This window comes from Montipora capricornis, chromosome 14 (assembly GCF_036669925.1).
Source record: "Montipora capricornis isolate CH-2021 chromosome 14, ASM3666992v2, whole genome shotgun sequence".
Classification (NCBI taxonomy): Eukaryota; Metazoa; Cnidaria; class Anthozoa; order Scleractinia; family Acroporidae; genus Montipora; species Montipora capricornis.
Genome location: NC_090896.1, coordinates 7756661 through 7774160, shown reverse-complemented (window position 1 = coordinate 7774160; position 17500 = coordinate 7756661). Strand labels below are relative to the sequence as shown.

General features: G+C 38.6%; 1 pseudogene; it reads left to right on the top strand.

Annotated features, from left to right (window-relative positions):
* LOC138031338 (uncharacterized) overlaps positions 1 to 16926 on the top strand; it is a 25500-nt pseudogene extending 8574 nt beyond the window's left edge.
* The last annotated feature ends 574 nt before the right edge of the window (positions 16927 to 17500 follow it).

Below are 17500 nucleotides of genomic sequence, written 5' to 3'. Positions count from 1 at the left end.
CTTGTGTCCAGATTTGACCCTAATTAGATGCACGCTCAATATGACATCCAACGCGAAGTGTCCCTTTAAGTCTAAGCATTTTCTTCCCATTTTCAACAACAAGGTAAGGGTAAAGGTTAGATTCGCCTCTGGTAAAATTACAGATTTTGAAACCAGCCGGTTTAAATGCATCAGCATGGAAAACAATGGTGGTATTGCAGTTAGGCTTTTATAGATTGTGCTGGTCAAAGTATGCTCGTTTTGTTATGCCCAAATTATGCTCGTTTTTCCAAATTATTCTACTTTTTCGTAAAGCTATTCGTTTTGCAAAATGAGCGAAACAAGTCCAAAAATTGTATCACGATCGTGTAGCAAAACGTTTACAGTGTCATAAGCTCATCTTCTGTTGTATTTTTTTTTTTTAATCGTAAGGCAATGGTCTCTGGCTATGTTCACTGGTTCTTGAAAGCGGCCGGTTTAAATGCTTCGGAATGCAAAACAATGGTGGTATTGCAGCTAGGCTTTTATAGATTTTGCTGGTAAAAGTAGCATATTATGCTTCTAGCAGTGTCCATTTTTTGCCCAAATTATGTTCGTTTTTCCAATTTATTCCACTTTTTCTTAAAATTATTCGTTTTGCAAAATGAACGTAAGGCAACGGTTTCTGGGTATGTTTACTGGTTCTGGTATGGTCTGCAGAGAGCTGCAAGTTATCGGGCGGCGTGGCTATCGCCATTTTGCAAACTGGGACCAACATCATCTAGCAACTTCCGGTTCCCGTCATCTCGTGCCAGACTGCCAGCCTCCCTGGGAGGCACTACCTCCGTTACTAAACCGTGAATGCTGCTAAAACATTGCACAAAAATGGTCTCAGGCTTATCAATATGTACCGATTATGCTAGGAGTGCTACTTGTTAAAAATCAGCAAAAACTATGCTAGTTTCCTCAAATTCTGCCAAAAATTATGCTAACATTCTATAAAAGCCTAATTGCAGCGCCTCTTTCCGTGAATCAGATAAATTGTTTTGGCTCTTTGATTTTGGAAATGAAGTATAAGCCATATAACTTCTTCAACTCCGTATGCTATCATACCCAACCAATAGACCAAATCGGCTAACTCAATGTTGTACCCAAGTCAAACCCCTTTGGAAATACAACTTTTTGTTTCAGGTATTTCAATATCATTTAAATATGAATGCTAAATTATCACTCAAATACATTATACAAAGAATCTTAACCCCGGGGGATTTGTTTTCAGTAGCCGATTTGGTCTATTGATAGCAATGGCGGATCCATTATTTTTGGATGTTAAAATTAAAGCCCTGTTAAAATGTGTTGCACTTTTTGCAACCTGGGACCAGCATCATCCCCCACCCTTAGCTCTTGGTCTGGATCTGTCACTGGATAACAGAATTTTTCAACAATGTTTCTCACAAACAGCGTTGTCTAATAAGCATATGTGTGGTTTACATGTTTCCTTTAATTTTGATATTATATATCAGGGGAAATTCTCTTCACAACCAACTGTCTTCGTAACAGCCGAGCACTATAGATCAAGCCTGAAGCATGATGCAGCCAGTGTCTGGTTAGAAGACGTATCTGCACGTTCTTTTAAGATTTGCACTGCAGAACTTTGCAGGAGTTCACGATGATATTTCTGTGGTGAGCAGTGCATATTAATTTTGTGATTTAGTGATAAGCTGTCCCGGGTTATAACGATGTTGTTCTTTAGTTGCACATGGTGAAAAATGTTCCTGTCTTAGCTTTTCGTACTTGTTCCACACAAGACAAACAATAACAACAACAATAACAACAGCAACAAACTTAACGACATTTCAGAGATTTTTATGGTTACAATAAGCCTTTTCCAAGTTCATGTCTGCCTCCTCTTCAAAGCGAGTCTAAGTAAAGTGCGAAGTTTTTCTTATGTAAATTAGTTTTCATTCATATGGAAAGTAGACCTATTCACCATAACAGAAACCTCGCACTTAGACTCGCTTTGAAGAGGAGGCAGACGCGAACTCGGAAATGGCCTGTTTTATCAGTGTCACGTTTTTCACTGTTTTCAAAGTCATGAAAACCGCTAGCTGTCCTTTCCTGGTAACGCTGAATGGAGCCAGCTGTTGCAGGACACAAGCTGGTGGGTAGACTGACTTTGAAGGGACTTTGAGTCGAATCTGTTCAAGGGCACCCAACGATTGAAGAAATTCGTAGGTGGCTTTTTTGCCTCGTCCGGAAGTTCTATCAGTCATGACAGGTCTGATGACGAACTTTACAATACGGATCATTACGTAGTCGTCCCTTTTTCACCGAAAATTTTACGGGACCTTTGCTTGATAGTTGATTCTCAAACAAACTCTGGCGGCAAAAATGATAGAAGTTATAAATCCTCCATTTTTATGCTATTCCAATATCATAGTTAACTCTTACTCAGATCAGTAAAATTGTAGCTTTTTTCAATGTGGTTTCAAAATGTCTACTCATTCTTAAGACCCTTCACTACTTTTCCGAAATTTGTATTGGTAATCGCATGGGCCCGAGAGCAATTGAGGATTAATTTCACACGTATTTTCAAAGTTTTCACAACATTACCTGAAATCACGAAGCGACGAGGGCAATTTGGAAAACTTTTGAAATACAAGTGAAATGAATCTTTAATTGCAAGAGGGCACATTGCGATTACATTTTTATCACATATAGGGGACAAATTATAGAGGGAAGCCCGTTCAGTGCATCCACAAATGACAATCAACACGCTCCCATTCGGTTAAAGCTCAATTCAATAAAGCGTTGCTATCAACAGATATAGCGCTTAAAATTTATTTTATATGTGGACAAAAAAGTAGTTTAATCCAGAAGATGATTGTTTTGTAATTTCCCTTGTTCTGGATAGGTAACTGTAACCAATCAGGATCTCTTGATTACCAAAAGTATCCTCGTGATTAAGAAAAAAATGCCTTCCGCCTCAGCCAATCCACATTCAGTAACTTTGCGATATACGTGTGATAGATAAGCGAAAAAATCGAAAGTGGTAGAGTGTCTCTTAATACAAACCATAAATTCTTTGCATTCCGACAGGTAATGGGAGTAAATGAGTTACTTGTTTCTTTGTTTCTTTGTTCTTCTCCTCAGAATTGGTTGGCGTTCGAGACCATACACAGACCGTTATTTTCAGAGCATAATAATGTCGGCTTTCCAAATGGGATATTACCTTCCAAGAGTAACAATTTCGCTTTTTGCCAGGTGTGAAAATGTAACAATGTCCTGAAGAGGGCAAGGGGTTACCAATCCCATTTCCATGTGCCCATTTCTTTGCAGGTTACATTTATTAGTGTCCAAATATCACTTGTCATGTCAATGGAACATTTATCATATTTCCATTTTCCACTTTTTCCCCTAACAATCGGAACTGTGATGACCAAAATCACATTTCCCAGTGTGCAGTGTTATCAGAACCTCCTGATAAGTCAGTATACGTTCTCTTGCAGCAAAAAATAAGAAAATAGTAATCACTATGTGCAGGAACGGAAAATTCGCATCTTGAGTGGACTTCATGATTACGGTTGTACGGCAGTACAATTAAAATTTCAAAATGACCATCTTCCAGACCATTCTATTTGGATGTAATTTAATGGTTTTATGTTCGCCAGAAAGTCTCCTTTTTGCAATTGAATCGCCATGAGAGGTAGAGAGAGATTTAAGTAAACATGACCCGGCCTGTTGACAAAGATGGTTTATTTTGTGATTTCATTAAAGGACGTGAATTTTACGCGGACATACAATAACTACCCAACAGTCATAGTTACAGCCAAGCATTCTAGCGGAGGAGGGAATACATCGCCAGATTGCAACGGAATTGTCAGCTGGATTGAGGTAGAGATTTAAAATGCGTGTGGGTTTCCTGGGTAGAGAGAGTACGAAAGAAAGCACTTTGGGTTGCCTACAATTGCTCAAAATAAGGGACACACCCGTAATAGCTTGGAGAATTTCCCTTATTCACTTCGGATGAAATTCAAGATTTTCTAAGCATTTTAAGGCCAGGTGCGAAACCCCATGCCAGAAGAGGGGTCTATTATTTAGCCATGACAAGCCATCTTTTAAACATTAACCTGGCATCATCACCGCGCGCTTGAAACGCAAGTGCCTCTCCCAAACTGCACGTTTCATTGAAAAAGAAAGAGAATCGTACGATCCTGCGTTGGACTCTGATTTTTCAGTTGTCCTCTCCCCGTTGCCTAGCAACAAGTTTGTTGTCTTTCCCACGGAAAGATGTTAACATCAGTAGTTGCACACCATATTTTGGCTCTTAATATTTGTATTCAGTATTTTGTTGGTTAGAGTAAGACGAAAAAGAACCGCGGCCAAACTTTAAGATTAAACTATCGGATTATACTTTATAAATTGTTATATTTGAATTGCAGTCAGCCATTCTAGTTCCATACCCCCCTTTTATTGACCGGTGCGGGGGTTCGGGGAAAGGGTGAAAGAATCCGTAATGTATTAAGATGTTGTAATCATATCTTCGCATCCAGGGCACGCCAAAGCAAATGGAAATGTCTTGAAAGTGAGGCTGTGATGTTGTACGCATTACCTTTGGCACTTCTAGTCACTTTTGCTCATTGTTTTTGTTTTTCCCTTAAGTTCATCAGCAACGCAAGATTCAGAATTTGCGTCAAAGAGCTATTTGTTCAGCGGTTTGACCCACTAACAGTATCGTACGCGGTGTTAGCAGGTAAATAAGATCTCAGAAGAGTCAAGCTGTGTCACCGAAGTGCAGTTCATTTTGTGTCGTTTTACCATGTACGAGTCCCATCTCACTATACAACTTAACGTTAACTCAGATCATACATAATTAAAGTTAAAAACAGCAGAGATCAACTTTAAGAAAACTGTTAGACTGAACAGTTTTAAAAAACCCCAATCAAAATCCATTTTAATCTTCTTCAATTTTGCCCATCCCTGCCTCCTTTTATATTTGCTGTTTTATTTAAACCTCCCTTCAGTGTTTTAAGTAATTATTTTCATGTTTCGCTTGATTTGGTTGTCAGTTTTCAGTCTCTGAATTTGGCTAAATTTCTTGACATAGCCACTTTAAGGTACCTACTGGGTTAAGTCGGGCCTGTTCTAGACAGAGCACGCAGCAACATCTCAGTTTCTCTTTAGAAGTAAATTTTTATAAACTTTGCAGACAAAATCAAGCGATCACGAGTTAGTTTTGTTCTTGACATTTTTTTCGTGTGAGGAAAAGATTCTTCACTCGATTACTATCGATTTGATCCTTCTCGTTAGGCAATAAACAAATGGAGAAACTTTTTTTTTAAAATGCAAAAATTAAACGGTGTTTCATCTCGAAAAACGGAACTTATACATCAACCTGCTGACTCTGGACGTATCTTTTTTTTTTTTCAGACATCTGCCCTGATAACTGGATCTATTTTAAAGGTTATTGCTACCAAAAAGTATCATCCTGTGACTCTTGGAGCAATAGCCAGAGCAGGTGTGCCGCACTGGGAGCCAACCTTCCTAGTGTTCACAGCCAAGAAGAAAATGTCTTTCTGCAAAACTTACACAACGGAGAAAATGGTTGGCTTGGTTTGTCTGACATAATGAGTGAAGGAACGTTCGTTTGGAGTGATGGAACTCGATATGACTTCCATTACTGGGCAACGAATCAACCCAATAACTTCCGTAATGAGGATTGTGTGCACACCCTTGGCTCACTTCCGGCTCACATATTCAAATGGAATGATGTCAACTGTTCAAGCTGCCATAAGTACAGCTGTAAGAAAGGTACGGATTTGGCATGAAGTGATACTGCTGACAGTTAGCCAAAGCATAGTCTCCTTCAGGGCCTCCCAGGAGGCTCAAGTAAACGCCCCTCGTCCCCACGAGGCTAGTTCTTCGAAGCGAACTGCATTCCGTTCTCGGAGTAAGCCAATCGCAATGTAGCTTTCATGCTCGTGCCGAGGTCTGCGTTAAAATTTTCCAGCAGTAGACTGACTCCATTTATTCGCGGCCAAAATGGTGGGTCTTGGAGAAGTGTTAGACATGGTAAACCAGCTTCAAATGGGCGACAAAAGTCAATGTCGAGGTTTACTTATTTATCCGACGAGATCGGTTTTGAATGAGCGAATGTGGGGTAAGGGAAAAAGAACTAAAACTAGTTGGAACAAGTCTCTGAAGGTTTAGCGAAGGTGAGGTATTTCAAAGCGCTAATTATTCACGTGCGCATCTTCAGAAGAGGTGGAGGTAATTTGTTTTCTTTCCATAACATCTCAATATTTTTGAGAATGTGGAAAATCACTATTACTCTTCGTGCGCGAAGCTAAACAAAAATTCAGCGCCTGTAAATAATAGTACGGCCTTTGAGGTATGCCAGTAATGGTTATTTATTTGGGAACGCTGCATAGTCGTTGATCATATATTTCTTTTCTCTAATTTAGATTACGACGAGTGCCAAGGGTTTTCTCACGACTGTCCAGAGTATGCGACCTGCAATAATACTGAGGGATCTTTCAATTGCTCGTGTATGAACTAATAACATGAAGTTTAAAATTTTAACTAAAATAGATTTTGCCACGGTTTCAGACGTCATATTGCTTAGGGGAGGGGTGGGGGAACACGGCTTAAATTATAGTGAATGTATGGGAATTTGGCCGATTTTGAACCATTATAAATCCTGATGATTGTGGATAGCGAGAATACCCCTCAAAAAGCACTCAGTTTTCGTGAAGTATGACGATCAGAATCAAGCTATAACGACCGTAAACGAAATTTGTAAATTACGTATGAACCCTTGTAAACAAAATTATGCAAATTCCCGAGGAGAATTTTCAGACGTTGTGCCTTGTGAAATGATCTAATTTTCGGTTGAGTGAAAAAATGACTAAAAATATTTTGAAATGTTTCAAATCTGCTTTTCTGACACGGATTGTAGAGGTGTGAATTCGACCAAAATCTCATACATTCAATGTCATTGAAACCGCGTTTGCCTCCCCCCCCCCCCCCCCCCAAACAAGATTGCGTCAGAAACTGTGAAAAGGTCTATCATTTAGCTATCATCCACCGAAGTGGAGGTAAATATACACCACTTTTACTGACACTGCATGAGGTGAATATTGTGTTTTAGTATGTGCCAAAAAAGTTAGCTTACCGACTTTATCGGTAACCGAAACGAAACTGGAAGCTTTATTGTTTTTCTACTTTTGTTCAGAGGTGATTAGAGTACTTGCTATTCGCCAATAAGCTAGCCAATTAGAATGTGCGGAAAGCAGTTGTGTGATATATACTAATGCATTATGAAACCAAAGATATAAGTTTTTATTATAGTTTCACTTCCAAAGTATGCCGAGTTTTTACTGTCAAAATTCAAACATGCAATTCAAACGTTTAAGTCGGCAATTACAAAGCTTCAGTTCGGCAATTCAAACATTCATTCAGTTCGGCAATTCCAACCTTCTGTTTGGAAATTCAAACCCTCAATTTGGCAATTCCAACCTTTAGTTTTTCAATTCAAACCTTCAAAATTCAACCTTGCATGCCATTCAAATGTTCAAAATTTCAATTCGACAATTCAAATATTCAATTGAATTGAAGGTTTGAATTCCCGAAATGAATGTTTGAAACGTTGAATTTCTAAACTGAACGTTTGAATAGCTAAATTGAATGTTCGAATTGCCAAACACGTTTGAATTTTGACGCTAAAAACGGGCTATAGAGCGTTTTCACTCTCGTGACCAGCAACCATATTGGATTACTGAAACAAAGGAAACTATTTGAGTAAAAATAGAGTTCAAATCCCAGAAGATTAGTTTGATTCACCATCTTTGTTTTGGAACATCAACATGGCCGATGTGACGTCATGTGAAAACGCTCTATACACCCTATAGGAACTCACAAGAACTCACAAGTAACCAGCTCCCAAATGGCTCGATAGCTCCGTGGTCATAGTCCATGGATTGGAGTCCCAGTAACTCCAAACAAGAAAACACCATGTATGACCCCACCATACATTGAATACTAACCGAAAAAGGGTGGATTTTGAAAGTAAACATCACGTCATTGCTCCTAATTAATTTAAGGATCTTGTTTGTTCTCAATAGCAGCTAGAATTTATTAACGTAAAATTAAGAAAGATTTAGGTTAAATATCCAGCCGGGGCCTGGTTGGCGCTAACCGTGGATTTAAAGGTATCAAAACCCTTTCCATGGTAATTATCGTCTGTGCAACATGCGCCTGCAATTGACACAAGACTCTGTATTTTCCTGCCTGGGTTCCAGGCCCAGTTTCAGGGCGGGGTAAGAGGGAGTCCCGGAACAGGATTGTTGTCGTTGCAGCATGATCTCATCTCTAAATTAACGATTATCTTGAATTCGTAATTTGGTTTGAACTTTTTAAAGTGATTGCTGGTGATTGGTCGTTTCATTGCACACCAATCCTAAAGAACTGACGAAAAATTACACTACTATGCACAAACATTGTGTTCCTATTCTTTTGGGAGGAAACAAAATTATGCAAGTCATCGATGAAATCCGGATAAGGAACATCAAGGAACAGGAACAAGGAGCAGGTGTAACCAACAGTAGGATGTCTATCATCGAAATTGTTGCAATGAAGCTTGAATTCTCTTGCGCATTTAAAGCGGATGAATAAAATATAAGTAAACCAGAACACAACAACCGGAATACCGGAAACTAAAATCTGAAATCATAGATTACCTGGAAAGACTGCTTACGAAGCCTCTGGGAAAATTCAACCTAATGCCAGTGCTATGTAACTGGTGATGACTCAAATTGAGGGCCGAATGTTCTTACACTTAACACCAACATTCTGTAAACTAGGACTCATTAAAAACAAACAAGCCTGTTATTTTCTTTTTGTATTAATTATTCATTTGCATACATGAATTTTATTACTAGTTGCGCAATCGGGTCTTTCCTGTCACTCCCCTAGTAAGAATTGTCTTTGTGCCTAGAGTCTTCTGCGCTAATCTTTCGTAGGTTTTAGAGGGTAGTAGAAATGCGTAGATTTTATCCGGTAGACACAGTAGAATATTTAATTGACCTGCAATGGCATCGAAGTCGGTGTAACGCGAATGGCATTTTAGTGGATCTTTAACGAAATATACCATTGTGGAGCTCAAGAATGGAACGTCATTTCGATAAACAACACAAACGGCGAAAAATAAACATCTGGAATCTTAAAAGAGACAAATAATGGACTTCGACAACAATTGCATCTTTCGATCAGCAGTCGAGCGTTGATCTGTATTTCTAAATATATTTTACTTTTTTAAAAGAAACAATGTTTCGTTTCCGACACTGACAATTGTTTGGGTGTTTGAGAATGAGTACAGAAATTTGAGGAGGACAATCACGTACCAAAAGCAGCCCAGTTTACGCTCACAGAGCGTCTAGTTTGCGGAGAAAACATGTTCCTAAAAGTAAATTACTCAGAAAAGGGACGACTCAAGGAATGATACAGACGATTTCGCGTCTTCCAATTCGTTTTTTGGTCAAAAAAAACCGTTGGCTTGTGTATTTGGTTACTGAGGATATGGAAAGAAATGTATGTTTAACAATTATTCTACGAGGTGCGCGCTGGATATGAAGTGATAGATAACTAACGAGGCGCTTAGCGCCGAGTTGGCTATAATCATTTTATATCCAGCAATCCCGAGTAGAATAATTTTTTGGTTAACAACTCCAGGATCAACGACTCTTCTTTGGTGTTCCCGGGGGTAGTATTGTCGACTAAAGCATCAATTTTTGCCTTTGTCAATTCCGGTCCAAAACGGCTTTTGTCAGCCATTTTTTTCTCAGAGCTGCAAAAATTTTTTCAGCTCCGTTTTTGCTGACGCGTTTCTTCACCATATTAGGTACAGCAGGTATATTAACTGATAGCCTGTGTCCAACGAGCCAATGAAAATGCAGGAAAGCCGATATCCGTAGTTCAGTTCTTAATAATGGCGGTTATTATTCGGATATACATTCAAGTCTAATGCACTTATGTCCAGAAATGCAAGCGTAATTAAATTCTCAATTTCCGTTTCCCTTTTTGATATGGAGTGTTGGAAACATTTTAGAAATTCCTTGTGTCTTAACTTCGTTTTCGTTGTTCAGGGCTAAAGCCGTGCGATTCCAGCCCATGCATTAATGGCGGAAACTGCACCAACGAAGCCGACGGAAACTTCACTTGCCATTGTGAGAGCGGTTGGACGGGAGAAACTTGCCAGGGTGAGTCGGGTTTTTATAGGTTAGTGTTCAACAGTAAAATCATTCCCTTTATCTCTGGAAATAGTAGATTAGTGGCAAAGAGATAGTAATAGGGAATGAACAAAAAAAAGAATGACGTCAAATCGGCTATTTTGATAGAGAGGAGCGCAAGGACGAACGGCGGGTTAACGAAGCACTTTTCATCAAGAAATCAAGTCCAACAGGGATGGGGGCCTGGACCTGCCTCCTGTTTACAGTCACTAAAATGATCACGTGGTGTAAGGTAACGTAACCGATAGTTAAATCAAACACTCCACTGATGAAGAGTTAAACACTCTCCTTGCTCCATTAAAGGTTTCCGTTTTCGCTTGTCTGCACAAAGGTCCGCCCACACCCTTTCTTGTTCATCCCATCTCGTCGCGTTCTCCTTTATCGATTCGGGATAGGTATTCTATGAGTAGATTTGTAAGAACGAGAGTTGGAAACCTTCATAAGCTGTCATAAACGGATGAAATTTCCTTCCCAATGGTATTCTTTCAAAGTGATCCTCTGTACCACCGATGTTGGGGGTTGTGATCTAAGTTGAATGGTTTGTTCGTTCAACAGAAATGATTGCAAAAGGTATTGAAAAGTCTGTCATAATTGGAAACAATGCAACGTACTTGGTCCAGCTGAGCGAATGGCTCAAGCCAGTATCACAAAGCAACAGTCACTGGAAACTCTGCTGGCGTGCTTCAAGGGACGGCTGGGCTGGTTCGACCTTTCACTCTCTGTCTGATGGAAAAGGGCCAACTGTTACCATAATCAAGGTGAACCAGTATATATTCGGGGGCTATGCCAGCATATCATGGGGTGAGTAACTCAAAATACTTTGAAAATCAATCGCAGTTCTTAAACGGAACCTCCACTCCCATCAAAAAATAACACAATGTTCGGAATCAAATTTGCTTTTAACTTTATATATATATGAAAAAAAACGTTTTTTTAACTGAAAAAGGTAACCTTTAGAGTCGATTTTTATCACTTTAAACTTCACAGGTGCCGCCATCTTGAATGTTTGTGTCGTGTTATGGTTGCTAAATGCATCAAACGGCTTTCTTTAGTGATGTCATAATTATTCAAGATGGCGGTGACTAGGAAATTTGAAAACAAAAAGGTCGTTCAATTATTTCAGAGACAAGCGCTTTCTTTGAAAAAAATTGAGTAAAAACATCGTTTCCTGAGGCTCTAAGTTATTGGAGTGGATGTTCCCTTTACATGTAATAAAAAGATAACGACACCTTTGAATTTGCGAGACACGTTTTGATATGTCTTACATCTTCGTCACTACATATATTGATTAAACAAATAGTCTGAATTTATAAAAACCTAGGGAAGCATGCATAATACACTAGGATTTTATACCTTAGTTCATTTGAAAACAACGAAAAGAACAGTGGGGCTTTGCAAGGTTGTTACCGAATTTCAGACAGTTTTTTTAGTCAGTTGTACGGAGGAGTGAGACACATGTAAACATACCTCACAAATTGAACGTTTCGTGATGTTCTTAAAAATAGCTGCTTCCGTAAACCTTGAAAACGGTTTGAACCCAGGAATGCCATACGTTTTTAGATCTAATTCATACATTTGTATCCTTGGGGCGGCTAAACGAGGTCCAGATTAAACCACTGAGTAATTTATTAGGTGGATTTACCACACATCATTTGACTCTAAAGCCGGTGACTCATGGTTCAACATTTGTTGATCAACAAATGTTGCACCTGTTGTTCAACAAATGTTGAGCAGTGTGTCATGCCATGTTGAATATTGGAATATGCCATTCAACTCGTTGAACCTTGTTGAACGAAAATAGAGACCAGGTCTATTCCTTTTAATACGTCTGTGCAACATTGTTCAACATTTGTTAAGAAACAAATGTTGCAGGATGTTGAACCATGTCTTATCGGCTTAAAGTTTAAGTCTGCTCAGATTATCATAGCCTCCCATGAGGATTTAATTTCGGCAAAGTTGAGACACATCTTTGAGAGTACCGGTAAAATTCTGAAGTAGCCAATCCACTGCCATTGAATCTTCAAAACAAACTCTTCATTACGAAACAAAGAAGTGGTCCTCTCACGTACGAGGACAATTAAACGATAATCTCAATCATATCGACATTAAAGTCACCTGAATTTTTGTGGTTTCTATTTGAGACAGAAGGCCATTTTCGAAATATCAAATATTCAGCTTGCTAGTGAGGCAGTGAGGACAAAGACAATAGAGGCACGTTTGAAAGAATGTGAAAAACTATTGCATATTGTCCACTTTCGTTTGTTTTTGTCCTCAGAACCTCTCTTTCAAGCTGAATTTTAATATACCGAAAAAGGTTTATTGTCCAGATATGTGCCATGATCACTTCTTCCTCTCGTCCGTTGCAGCGGCTATCAGTCACACACGCCCCTCAACGACAATTTTTCATATTTCGAAAGTAAAATTTAGATGGACGTCAATCAAATGTTTCGATGACGAATTCAACTGCCGCCAAGAGAACAGTGTGATGAATCTATCTTATGGAACCTCCTAGATAAGAACATTCCGTTGTAACGGATGATGTTGAGTCAGTTTCCAGAACATTCTAGATTACATGAAGACTGCTGAGTCATGCTTACTTGTGAAAGTGACGGGAAATTCTAGAATGATGTGATGTCTATATTTAGTAATACAAGTGTAAGATGTAATTAGCTATATTTAGGACAAATAGTATATATTGAAGCAGTTGTTGTTGTCAGTTAGTTGTGCTTAGAGATTTGTTACTGGAGTTGTTGTTACAAGATCCAAGGATCAAGAAGTCTTAAGGGGGAATAAAGAGTCAAGATGCGAAATTAGTGTGGAGACCTTTTGTGAAGTGTCAAGTTCGTGACAACAGGACTATTGTCATGGAAACATTCCATTGACTTCATCTGAATTTTACTTTCGAAGTATGAAAAATTGTCGTTGAGGGGCGTGTGTGACTGATAACCGCTGTAACACTCGCACTTCAAATTAAAATTCTACATCTAGTATATAATTGGACATTGTGGTGCAGTGAGCAAACATCATACATTAAAACGCTTCATTAAAAGAAAAAAGACTCTCTGATCACAAGTTGATATAAACGCTTGTTCTTCGATCAGCGAAGCTTAGAGCAAGAAAAGCTATTTGTTTTTTTTTTTTAAATGTCTCTCCCTATAATTCTCAGCAGTTTGAACTTTTCAAGTACATTAGGAGATGTATTTATACAAATGTGTTTTATCTCATGAGCGCGAAGTAAACTCTTTCATCGCAAAGTGAACTCGAGATGTTTTCGTTGATTACCGGCCTCCATATTGCAAAACTCTTAAACAAATAACTGAAAGGGGATAATAGGGGACTTACACAAGTGGCGTTTCTTAGCCACGTGTGGCGACTGGAAGTGAGCCATTTTCCTTTTAAACTTGTCTTCAAAACGATGTTTCGCACAGACCTGAGAATTGGAGAGGTGGTTAAAAGATTTGTTTCCTACAACATTACAAATTCTTAACCTTTTAAATGGAACAATTTCGAATTTATGTTTTTGTTGCGTGACAGTGTAAGCTATCTATAGATTGTTTTCACGTGACATTACGGAGGCCATGTTGGTTTTCCTAAACAATGGAACGACGGCCATGTTAGTGTCCCGAACTAATCCTCGGGGAATTGAGCACTATTATCATGCAAACGTTTTCTTTTGTTTCGGTGGAAAAACAAGGTTTCTGATCACGTGATTGAAAACGCTCTATAGTAGCGAAGTGGAAGATCATACCGCGCATCGTAATTCCTCTATTCACGCATAACCACAATTCCTTGCGCCTTTGACCACAATCCCTTGCGTTTCGAACAAAAAATGTGTTCTTCTCCCAATCAGTGAGGTGCCTCGTTCCTTCGCTTCAGGCTCACTCACTGCGGCAGCAAAAAGAGTAAATGGTGTTATTGTAAACAAGATTAACCCTGCAGGTGGCTTGGAAAATGCATATCGTTCCTCCAGCGCTGAGGCAAAGCGAATTATTGGCTTTTACAATATTTTCCAGCTCGGATGATTTGACTTTGTAAATAGTCCTGTAACTACATTTCGTATGGGACTGGTTAAGTACTTTTTCTCCGAGCAAATCTGAGCAGGCCCCTGTATGCTGCTGGGGAAGCAACTGACAACAACAGAGTTGCTCCGAGTAACTCCGAGTGCACCTCTAAGAGGAGCGACTCATATTTGCTCGGAGTTACTCGGAGTTATGCTCGGAGTTACTCGGAGCTGTCCCGAGCTGCGTGCCGCTCTCGCATATTATTATTATTATTATTATTATTATTATTATTATTATTTTTATTATTTTTTTTTTTTTTTTTTTTTTTTTTTTTTTTTTTAATTATTATTACTATTACTATTACTATTACTATTACTATTACTATTACTGTTACTGTTACTGTTACTGTTACTGTTACTGTTACTGTTACTGTTACTGTTACTGTTACTGTTACTGTTACTGTTATTATTATTATTATTATTATTATTATTATTATTATTATTATTATTATTATTATTATTATTATTATTATTATTATTACTTAATTTTTTATCCTCCGGAGTGTAAGTGGAGTTAGTTTACATTGCTGTTTAGGACAGACACGTGTAGGTGTAGGGTGTGCCAAGCCTTTGCCTGGAACACATTACTTATTTTATTTATTTATTTGTTTCTTTACTGATTGTTTGATTGATTGATTGATTGATTCCTTTTTTTCATTAAGGTTCCAGTTGTTCTTATCGTTACGATGCTACTGCTTTTTTGTTCTCCTTGCGCAACAAGCCAGGATGGGCGCCGACAAAGCTGCCACAAACGGGTCTATATAGTTCGAGAAGAACCTATTCTATTTACGACTGCAATGGACATGGTCCTACGTTTGGAGGTGGACACGATATTTACATTTCAAACCTTGCGTCATCTGGCACATCTTCGTATTCAAACCTTGGTCACGATTACGGTCCACCAGCAGGCCATGCTTACCGAAGTACTTTCGCAAGGACGTTCCTTGCTGGCACTTACCATTTCCGCCCAACGGAAGTGGAAGTTTTCTATCTCACTTCGTAGGAACGTTAGGGAACTTTAAAAATTTGCAATATCTCAATGCTCTCCAAAACTACGCTCATATTAATGAAGAATTAGCGATATGTGCAATGCAAGTAATAGACGCAATCATTTCTTAAGACGATGTTATTAGAACTGATATCAAAAAAGTTCGAGAGATTTTCAAACCTCTTTTCAGTCTTTAGTAAGAAAGAGTTACACAGTGTATAATTAGAACGCTTTTGGTTCATGCCGACAAACGCAAGTGCGGACGCATCTTGCCGCTGAGCAAACCGCAACAGAACAGAAGCAAAATATGAATTTAAGTATTCTACCAAGCAAAAACAAAATTACAATTTAATGAGAGGCATGCCTTTAATTTTTTTGGGGAATAGAAGTTACTTTATCTAGCCAATGAGGGTGTCGCCCGAGGAGTGTAAATTAACAATTACATGTGAATATTATTTTAGAGGTGTCCACGTTAGTCCTGCACAATATCGTTTTATTTGCCAACGCCTTTATCCGCTTACAATAAATTTAAAGTGTGTGCATAGATTCTCCCATTAAGTGTTGGTTGTGATTATTTTCGGAAGCATCTTGTGTGGCGTGGTGTTTGCGAGGGGAATTACTTTTTCTGCTTTTTCCTCTTGCAACCAAAGCCGCTGTTACCTTAGTAAACTTTCAGACAAAGGAAACCGAGCCCACGAGAGAATAATTTTGAAGTGTGACGTAAGTACGTGATATGTTAATTCTTATCAGACTGAGTCCTGCTCCTCTTATCTATTGGGTGATTTACGAAGAAGTTTGCTCTCTTATCTCAGTTGTCACTTGACTAGCAATAGAGTTACTTTCATGGAGTTCTGAAATTATTGGATTTAAGCCAAAATCCTGAATTCAAGTTTTTGGAGGCCTAAATCCTGATTTCAGAACTACAAAAAGTATTCTAAACATGCATAAAAGCTAACCTTGGACTTCATTAGGCCTAAACAAAAGTTTTAAGACCTAAGGTGCGCTTTTATGAATGTTGGCTTCCAAAATATTGAATTCAGGATTTTGTAAACTTAACTTTAACTCTATGACATATCTCTATGAAAATAACTCTAAGAACAGCTGTCCCCTCTAGTTATGCCTCTATTCTCATTTTATTGCACAGCAAAAGCGACTGAAATCTTCAGACTCTTCCGCTGTCGAATTCCGGTCGACCTTTCTTAAGATATCTTACCAATTTTTAATTTAACGAACTCGCAATTGTCCTGGTTCAAGGTGCCTTCATAGCTTTCAGTGAAGTGGTACTCAGGTAAATAATCGCAATAACTGGTGCGCACTTTTGCAGGCTTTGTTGCAACTACGTCTGAATTTGCATTGCGCATTTCACTACAATTATTACTCATAAACATATTTTAACTCTCTAGTTTAGTCAAAGCGAGAGATTGAAAATTGCAACGAAATTCATGCATTCCACATGACCAATGCTAAACGTACGTGACAGAAAAGGTCTTCAGGTTTAATAATCCCAGGTAAATACTTTCCAATCGTTATTAACTGCGTGACTGTATTGTAAACGTGTTCATGGATTTAAGATTGGAATTTAAAAAAGAAAACTGAAAACATTGCTATAGAAGTTTGTTCGTAAATTTATTATAGATGGTAAGGTGGAAAGAAGTCTTTTAGGTCAATTGAATCGAGCTAACAATTTTACTGAAATGGTGCGAGATCTATTAAATAGTAATAAAAGATTTGGATTTAATTGTATTCCACTTTAAGATTAAGAGGATTCACATCCCTTTGTTTTCCATTTACGTCATTCTCTCATTGTCAAAGAAATTTGCATTGCAAACTCAGATCGTAAAAAAGACTTGCCTTAACCGGTGGAACAGAGTGTAGTTGCTAAAACAATCAAATAGATTGCTGATAGTCGCTCCAAAATCCCAGTATAGGCAAGCACGGCCTCTTGCTCTTTGGTGTAGAGTTCTTATCAATCAGCCAGGAGCTCGGAAAAACCGATAAAAACCGTAAACTAGTGAAGCGAAGAATCAGTCAATCTTTATTGACGTGTCTAGGGATTCTAGCGCCTTATGGCGCTGATCGGGGACACATTCAGGCCAGAACACAAACCTGCTCTTATCGAATAGTGTGTGGCATCTTTAACTTCCCACAGAGTTTTGAGACGGGACCTACGGTTTATAGACCTTATCCGAGAAGGCTTGAAAGTCTAAT